The following is a 9,710-nucleotide window of genomic DNA, read 5'->3' as shown; positions in this document are numbered from 1 at the left end:
TGGGTGGCTCCCAATAAAATATTAAAAACACAATAAAACATCAAACATTAAAAACTTCCCTAAACAGGGCTGCCTTCAGATGTCTTCTAAAAGTCAGATAGTTGTTTATTTCCTTGATACCTGATGGAAGGGCATTCCACAGGGCAGGCGCCACTACCGAGAAGGCCCTCTGCCTGGTTCCATGTAACCTTATTTCTTGCAGGGTGGGAACCGCCAGAAGGCCCTTGGAGCTGGACCTCAGTGTCCGGGCTGATCGATGGGGGTGGAGACATTCCTCTTCAACCAGGCCTTTGGTTGATCAACACACTTGGCCTTTTAACTGTATTTGTGGTAGGGGGTTACTGATCTTTATTATCATTTTTATTATGTATTATGTTCTCATTTTGTATTTTGTTGTTGTGAACCACCCTGTGCTCTTCAGATGAAGGGTGTTATACAAATTTAATAAATTATCATCATCATCATCAGACTATTGGTCCATCTAGCTCAGAACTGTTTACATTGACTGGCAGGATTTTAGGTACAGAACTTTCCCCAGCCCCACCAGGAGATGCCGGGGATTGAACTTGCAACCTTCTGTATGCAAAGCGTACCATCTTGCAGGCAGGTCCAACGCCCAAGAGACTGCAATCTACTCCCAGTATTAAAAAACAAACAAACTGGCAGTGATCTGGGGGTTTTTGGGGGGGAAGGATGACCCAGAGTTGATGAGCTTTGGGGGAGATTGGCCTACAACACCCAGCAATTGACATAGAACAGCTTCGTGATCGGCAAGTAGATCGCGACCGACGTGTTGGACATGCCTACCATATTGGAAGTCCTTATTAGGTCTGATTCTCTTGGGCAACTCATTCATTTTCCCTCAGATTACCACACCAGCCCATATGTTAACTCTCAGCTTCTGTTGTTGTTTTTTCAGAGGAAAGTCATGGAAGAGAGCAAACTCAGAAATTCCCCGTTAGAAGCTGGGATGGAGGAGACAGGAGAAGTCTTCCAGGACCTCGAGGTGAGACCCTTACACTGTGTCATTTTATAGGATCAGCATTGAAAGGGACTCGAGGCTCATCTCATCCAACCCCCTGCAATGCAGGAATCTCAGCTAAAGCATCCATGGCAGGTGGATGTAATGGGACAAGGCGATGAGATCTCTCCTAACTTTACAACCAAGAAGGCGAAGCTGCAAGCCTGGATCTTTGCTAAGGGAGCTGGGCATGTTTAGCCTGGAGAAGAGGAGGTTAAGGGGTGATATGATAGCCATGTTCAAATATATAAAAGGATGTCACATAGAGGAGGGAGAAAGGTTGTTTTCTGCTGCTCCAGAGAAGCGGACACGGAGCAATGGTTCCAAACTACAAGAAAGAAGATTCCACCGAAACATTAGGAAGAACTTCCTGACAGTGAGAGCTGTTCGACAGTGGAATTTGCTGCCAAGGAGTGTGGTGGAGTCTCCTTCTTTGGAGGTCTTTAAGCAGAGGCTTGACAACCATATGTCAGGAGTGCTCTGATGGTGTTTCCTGCTTGGCAGGGGGTTGGACTCGATGGCCCTTGTGGTCTCTTCCAACTCTATCATTCTATGATTCTCCGGTAAGGCCAATGGACCACGAAGGTCACTGTGGAGGAGAGGGTGAAGTCCTTGCATCTTACAATATTGCTCTGCCCTAAAACTCTTTCTCCCAAGTGACTGAAAAGTCCGCATTCCTACTAAGAGTCTCATCCTCTACCGACTGATCTACCGTATTTTTCTGTGTATAAGATGCCCCCATATATAAGACAACCCCTGTTTTTTTGAACCCAAAATTTAAGAAAGCAATATTTTAAGCATCAGACAGAACAAGTTTGATATTTTATTGAATATTCAAAGCACCAGCACTGGCGTGGAAACCCCTGTGAGTGCCTGGGGCGGCGGTGGGGGGGGGTACATGTGCGGGGGCAGATCATCAAAAGTTTTTGAGGTTTTTTTGGGCGGGGGGAGACTGCCTAAGCCAGACACAGCAGCTGTGGGAAGCTAAATTGTGTGTTTTTCCACCCTTGTGCATTCACCATCCCTGTAGAAGACAACCCCCAATTATTGACTTTTTTTAGCAAAAAACATTGTCTTATACATGGAAAAATATGGTATATTGGCTCCCTAGTTCCTCATACATCAGTGGCATCAGCTGATGGGTGGATAGGCATGGTTTGGGGAAAACAGCCTGATGGGCTAATAATAATAATAATAATAATAATAATAATAATAATAATATACCCTGCCCATTTGGCTGGGTTTCTGTAGCCACTCCCAACAGAATATTAAAAACACACTAAAACATCAAACATTAAGAACTTCCTTAAACAGGGCAGCCTTCAGATGTCTTCTAAAAGTCAGAAAGTTTTTTATTTCCTTGTTTATTCCTTGTTGTTTATTTCCTTGACATCTGATGGAAGGGCATTCCACAGGGCGGGCGCCACCACCGAGAAGGCCCTCTGTCTGGTTCCCTGTAACTCACTTCTCACAGGTAGGGAACAGCCAGAAGACCCTCGGCACTGGACCTCCGTGTCCAGGCTGAACGATTAGGGTGAAGACAGTCCTTCGGGGTCCTGTCCTGTCCCAGTTGAACAGCCTGCAAGCCAGGCTGATTTGGATGCTTCTCTGTGACCTCCAGAAGAAGCTCCACAAAGACTTCTAGATTCCTTGGGTGAAATCTAGCCCTGGTTTTGCTCTCTTGCTAAGGCAATTGGAGTATGAAGATAGGGTGGTGAAACGTAGGATGAAGCCTTCACATCCAGTAATGCTTATCTATCCTAAAAATGGTCCACCATTGGTATTTCAGGTACAGTCAGAGGTGGTGGTTCCGAGTTCATCCACAGCATGCCAAGCTGTCCCCACAGTGGTGGTCTGGCAACCATGGCTGATACCCAAGAGGGAAGACGGCAGAGGTGAGACCAGCCTGATAGGTAAGGGCAGGAGGGAGATGGCTTCTTTGTTCCTGAGTTATAAGATGCTCTGTGATTCCAACAGCAGTATACAGTGGTGCCTCGCAAGACAAAATTAATTTGTTCCGCGAGTTTTTTCGTCTTTCGATTTTTTCGTCTTGCGAAGCACGGACTTTGGAAAAGCTTCAAAAATCACCAAAGTCTTCAAAAACCTCAAAAAAGGCTACCACACCGCGTGCTATGAGTTGCTCCTCGAAGTGAATGCATGGTTTTAAGAAAAAGGAAACAAACTTACAAGACGTTTTCGTCTTGTGAAGCAAGTCCATAGGGAAATCCGTCTTGCGAAGCAACTCAAAAAACGAAAAACTCTTTCGTTTTGTGAGTTTTTCGTCTTATGAGGCATTCGTCTTGCAAGGTACCACTGTATATGTATAAAAAGGTAAAGGGACCCCTGACCATTAGGTCCAGTCATGGCCGACTGGGGTTGCAGCGCTCATCTCGCTTTACTGGCCAAGGGTGGTGCCGTACAGCTTCTGGGTCATGTGGCCAGCATGACTAAGCCGCTTCTGGCGAACCAGAGCAGCGCACGGAAACGCTGTTTACCTTCTCGCCGGAGCGGTACCTATTTATCTCCTTGCACTTTGACGTGCTTTTGAACTGCTAGGTTGGCAGGAGCAGGGACCCAGCAATGGGAGTTCACCCCGTCACGGGGATTCAAACCGCCGACCTTCTGATTGGCAAGCCCTAGGCTCTGTGGTTTAACCCACAGCGCCACCCATGTCCCTAGTATATATGTAGACTACTAGTGGCCAAAATTGTGGAAACCTTTTGGGGAAAGTGTATTTCTGAAGTTTGATGCCTCACAACACCACCTTTTTTATAGTAATACCATAAAATTATATGTCAATGGAAAGATAATTTAACGAAGAATGTAATGCAACAATGTTTGTTCAATTATCTATATTCTATCAAAAGGTATAGCCAAATAACCAGAAAAAAGGAAGCACAACTTGCTTAGGTTGATATGCAGTAACTTTGTTGCATTACATTCTTCATTACATGATCTTTCCATTGATAAATAATAATCATAGAATCATAGAATCCTAGAGTTGGAAGAGACCACAAGGGCCATCGAGTCCAACCCCCTGCCAAGCAGGAAACACCATCAGAGCACTCCTGACATATGGTTGTCAAGCCTCTGCTTAAAGACCTCCAAAGAAGGAGACTCCACCACACTCCTTGGCAGCAAATTCCACTGTCAAACAGCTCTTACTGTCAGGAAGTTCTTCCTAATGTTTAGGTGGAATCTTCTTTCTTGTAGTTTGGATCCATTGCTCCGTGTCCGCTTCTCTGGAGCAGCAGAAAACAACCTTTCTCCCTCGTCTATGTGACATCCTTTTATATATTTGAACATGGCTATCATATCACCCCTTAGCCTCCTCTTCTCCAGGCTAAACATGCCCAGCTCCCTTAGCCGTTCCTCATAAGGCATCGTTTCCAGGCCTTTGACCATTTTGGTTGCCCTCCTCTGGACACGTTCCAGTTTGTCAGTGTCCTTCTTGAACTGTGGTGCCCAGAACTGGACACAGTACTCCAGGTGAGGTCTGACCAGAGCAGAATACAGTGGCACTATTACTTCCCTTGATCTAGATGCAATACTCCTATTGATACTCCTATTAATAAGGTATTACTCCCAAAAAAAGTGGTGTCATGAGCCATCAGACCTCAGATTCTATACTTTCCCCTAAAGGCTTCCACTATTGTATATATGGATGGAAGAATCAGTCAATTTCACTTCTTTCAGTTCTTCATTTTTCCAATCTTAAATTCAGTCCCCCACATTTCCCACAAAACTCTGCAGGAATCTGGGGAATTGGGGTATTCAGTGATGATGCATCTATTTTCTTTAGGTATGTTCCGTAAGGCAGTAACCATATTAGAAGTGTGGTTCAGTGAGTCATTGGTGAGTTTCACCCCCATAGCTTGGGGGCAAGGAAGATAACAATTTAAATTCAGAATCCCAGCTATGCGTGAAGAGGACAGCTAGGGGATCCATCTCACTCACTGAGAGGGTTTCTCCAGGAGAATGATAATATCAATACAGGGCCATCTTTACTCGGGGTGCAAGGGGTGCGACACACCCAGGCACCCAATTCTGGGGGGCCACCTAAGCTCTTAACTGTTTATCTCAGGGATAGGCAACCTAAGGCCCGGGGGCCAGATGCAGCCCAGTCGCCTTCTAAACCTAGCCCACAGACGGTCTGGGAATCAGCATGTTTTTACATGAGTAGAATGTGTCCTTTTATTTAAAATGCATCTCTGGGTTATTTGTGTGGCATAGGAATCCATTCATTGCCGCCACCGCCCCCCCTCCTCATATAGTCCGGCCCACCACATGGTCTGAGGGACAGTGGACTGGCCCACGGCTGAGAAAGGTTGCTGACCCCTGATCTACCTGTTATGAAATAATAAATAATTTTGATCAAGCTAGAAAACGAAATACATATATACCTAGGTACAGTGGTACCTCGGGTTACATACGCTTCAGGTTACATACGCTTCAGGTTACAGACTCTGCTAAGCCAGAAATAGTGCTTCAGGTTAAGAACTTTGCTTGAGGATAAGAACAGAAATCGCGCTCCGGCGGCACGGCAGCAGCAGGAGGCCCCATTAGCTAAAGTGGTGCTTCAGGTTAAGAACAGTTTCAGGTTAAGTACGGACCTCCGGAACGAATTAAGTACTTAACCCGAGGTACCACTGTATTACCGAAATGTATACCTACTGTTTCACTAAAGGATTTTCGACTTTACCAAAGATGTGCTGCGCTAGCGGCGGCGCTTGTCATTCACAATGGTGGCGCTTGTCAGACTTGGGGGCGCTGGGCAGATCTTTGCAGAACATATGCTAAAGACTCCCCAGTATCAGTATGTGGAATAGTGAGTTTAAATAAAGGAAATGGCACCCAAACACATTTAGTGGGTTTCCTACTGAAGTTTCTGCTTCTCAGGTTGAGTTCTATCGGGCTTTATATTATTATTCTTACAGGTGGCATGCAGTTGACTGAAACTGAGGGAGAACCACACAGCCCATTTGGACCTCATGATGAAGAGATGATTGAAAACCTGACATTGCAAGATGGACGAAGGAGGCTAGGGGGAAGCCCCATAGCGGAGAGGGGAGAAGGTGCTTCTCTTTCTCCAACACTCATTGCACAGCAAAACCCATTCAAATGTTCCAAGTGCAAAGAGAGTTTTTATTCAAAGTTTGATCTTCTTATACATCAAAGAATCTGCACAGCAGAGACACCCTTTAAATGTGTATTGTGTGAGAAAGGTTTCAGAGAGAGTTCAAGCTTTAGTTGCCACCTGAAAACGCACACTGAGGAGAGACCTTTCAAATGCCGTAAATGTGGGGAGACCTTCAAGCTGGGTTCACAACTTATTCTGCATCGAAGAACCCACACTGCAGAGAGGCTTTATGAATGCTCAGAGTGTGGATGGAGATTCAGATCCAGCAATTTCCTTAAAGCTCATCTGAGGAGCCATACAGGGGAGTAGCCAGACTGTGGCACAAGCTATGCTCCTCAGTCAAGACTTGTATAAATATAAACCAACCTCCCCAAAAAAGAAATGTTTTGTATGGGTGTCAAATGAGTTTCCATTTTGACACAAGCCTTGCAATACTTTGAGCAATCCATAAGGTGGAGGGGGCCACAGACACTATCAGAGTGTAGCAAGATCTGTGAAGATAGGCAGCCAATGGGATAACTGTTTAGATTGTGGAAAGGTTGTGCATGCCTTATTTCACACTGAAGAATGCACAGAGGGTAAATATTGTCAACGGGACATCTTAGTACTTGTACGTGAGCAGATGGGGTCCTGCCTTGAGTGCCCTGGGAAGGCAATTAATGCAACATTGTGCATGCTTACCTTCTGCGGAACTCCCTGCCTCAGTTTTTATGGATCTTGGTTGGTTTTAATTCTTTTAGTGGAAGGATTTTAACCAGTTCTAGTTGCTCATTGAGTTTCCGATGGGAGGAATCAAACTCAAAATAAAAAGGTAGGCATGGCTATAGGAAGTTAACTCCACACAGAAGAGAGAGCTGTTCCAAAACCTTCTGTTTCTCCATTCTTAAATTGACATTTATGTTATTCCCATGAACATTTCTCTTTTTGAAATACATGTTTTATCTGGGAATTGCTTCTGTAAATATCAGAATGCCTTTGCCAATAAAATTTGTTATGGTTTTTCTTCTGTTTCTATATGTGATACATTTGTCACTTTAAGGCTGCCATGTTAAACATCCTGTAAGTATATGTTGGTGCATTGTTTAAGATATTTAACTACTGCTATTCTGGCAAACCTTTACAATGTTGTTTTACATGAAGATACTAAACAACATATTTCAATCTAAGCTTTGCAATGTCTTGGCCAAGACAAGCTAGCTGGGGAAAGTCTAGACCTCTCTTATTTCCTCACGGCCAGGTGGTTCTAGAATAGCTCCATGGCTGGAGAAGTGGAGATCTCAGTTGGAGCGCAGGATTGAGGCTGCCGAGTAGTGTGGCATTTGAAACCCGTTTAGCACAACACCTGTGTTAACATGCCGTGAACAAGGATGTTCATAACATGGAATCAAACTTAGGGCCTGTTCCGTGTTTCCTTCTCGGTCACAAAGTCATTCAGTCAATCAGTCACAAACAAAGTGTGAGTTCAGCATGGTAATGTGTGGTTGTCATACGTTTGGAATTTCCCAGACATAGCCGGGATTCAGCCATAGGAAACAGTGTCTGGGCGGAAATCCCTGAGAAAATCTGGACATATGGTAACCCATGTCAGAAGTTCCAGTTACAGATAGGTAGCCGTGTTGGTCTGCCATAGTCAAAACAAAACAAATTCCTTCCAGTAGCACCTTAAAGACCAACTAAGTCAGTTCTTGGTATGAGCTCTCGTGTGCATGCACACTTCTTCAGATACACACTTCTTCAGATACACTGTGTATCTGAAGAAGTGTGCATGCACACGAAAGCTCATACCAAGAACTGACTTAGTTGGTCTTTAAGGTGCTACTGGAAGGAATTTGTTTTGTCATGTCAGAAGTGTAGATTTTAGTGAATTTCCCGAAAAATAGCCCCATGGGGGGGGGTGTTGCAAAAAGCAAAACAAAAACACAACAACTTTGGGCAAGGCTAAAAAATATAGCAACCCTACAATAATGATACTCTCCTGCTTTTGTCCCCCTGTGGGAAGCCTATTTAATCTTGCAGTCACTTCCCACAGTCACCAGTCACACCACGGCGCAGCATGGGCGGAGGCCACGGGGCGGTTGCTGCCTCAATACAGCTATGCGCTTGCTTCACTGGGCTGAGCTCAAAATGGCTTCTACAGCTGAACCAGGAAGTGACCTCTCCAGACAATGGAATTACTCTTCTTTTCTTATCTGTGTCACTGCGATCTCCTGGTTGATGTGGACGCCGTTAGGCAGCTGAATGCGCATGCATGTTCCATCTGTTTCCCTCCCACCCACCGCTCTAGGCAGACCCGGATGCTAGCAACCTACGCTACGCCACTGCAGCCACATGCCCAAAGCATGATTTCAGCACAATTAACATTCCTAGCTATGGTGGCTATGCTCTGGAAGCAGTATATGTGTTAAGTTGGGGGCGAAGATATCAGACGACACAGTGATTCTTCCAAAGCAGCTCTTTATTTCTAAGCTGGAACAGAACTGACTGAGGAGCTCAGTCAGCCTGCTTATATAGAGCTCCAGAACAATGTAACTGTTGCCATTTTCTAAAACTATCCAATCACTGAATGTCACTTTCGATCCTTCATTTTCATAACTATCTACAGTATCCCCCTGCTGGCCCAGGGTGAGAACTTCAGTACATAACAATATGTTTCTGAGTACCAGCTTCTGGTAGCTGAAGGAGAGGAGAGTCCTCTTGAGCTCAGGTCTTACTTGCAGGATTCCTGTTGGGAAAACAAGTTGGTCACTGAGAACAGGATGTGGGACTAGACAGGTCAGTGGCCGGATCCAGCAGGCTCTTCGCATGTTCTTTGGTCTGTGTTCTCCACAGTCAGTTATGCAGAGATGTACCTCCTTGGCAACAAGAGGCAACATGGAGCCTTCATCACTCGGAATTTTTATTAATTTTTTTGTTTTACAATTTAGAATAGTCATTTATGCAACCTTAAAATATCAGTGTCTTCCCTTCTCCTCTTTCTGTGGTTCATTTTACATAGCATAAATCCCTGCATATTTTATATAAACTAAACCATTCGGTATTTGTTATGTACTGAGTTGAATAGGATCCAAAATGCAGGAGTCTGATTGGTCCTAGAACAATGCAGCAGTATGATTGGTCTGCAGGAGCCACCCAATCCAGCTCCAGATGGAAGTGAATCCACAACCTGGTTGGCCTACAGGAGAATTCCGGAATTAGCCAATCACGTGCAGCCCATTGTGTAAATAATGTATATAAAGCAGATACTTTGGGAAAACATTCATTCCTCCTCACCACTATGAACTGAATAAAGAGCATGAAATCCACTCTCGACTCTGAGTATATTTCAGTATTCCTTTATTACCTCCATCAAAACTTATTTACACGGTTGAATTTATCTTAATGCTGCCAACGTTTTCAAATACATTCAATTTCCCCCCCCACACACATATATTCAATAAACATTCTCCAATTTTCTTTAAACAAATGTTCTTGTTGATCTCTTATTCTATATGTTAAGTTTTAGCTCAGCATACATTTGCCACCTCAGTCTGTTTTGAGAATTTGTTTTGA

At 44.4% G+C, this 9,710-nt stretch overlaps 1 long non-coding RNA gene across 1 annotated transcript; it reads left to right on the top strand.

Moving 5' to 3' along the window:
* Positions 1-914: 914 nt before the first annotated feature.
* LOC309337504 lies at positions 915-6,658 on the top strand. The gene is made up of 3 exons (XR_014154369.1): positions 915-1,006; positions 2,811-2,934; positions 5,959-6,658. It is a non-coding gene; the product is annotated as an uncharacterized lncRNA (long non-coding RNA).
* Positions 6,659-9,710: the final 3,052 nt, after the last annotated feature.

This window comes from Podarcis erhardii, assembly GCF_964252035.2.
Source record: "Podarcis erhardii genome assembly, chromosome: 2".
In the NCBI taxonomy this organism is placed as follows: Eukaryota; Metazoa; Chordata; class Lepidosauria; order Squamata; family Lacertidae; genus Podarcis; species Podarcis erhardii.
The sequence above is the reverse complement of the archived record's forward strand: the minus strand, read 5'-3'. Positions and strand labels throughout refer to the sequence as shown.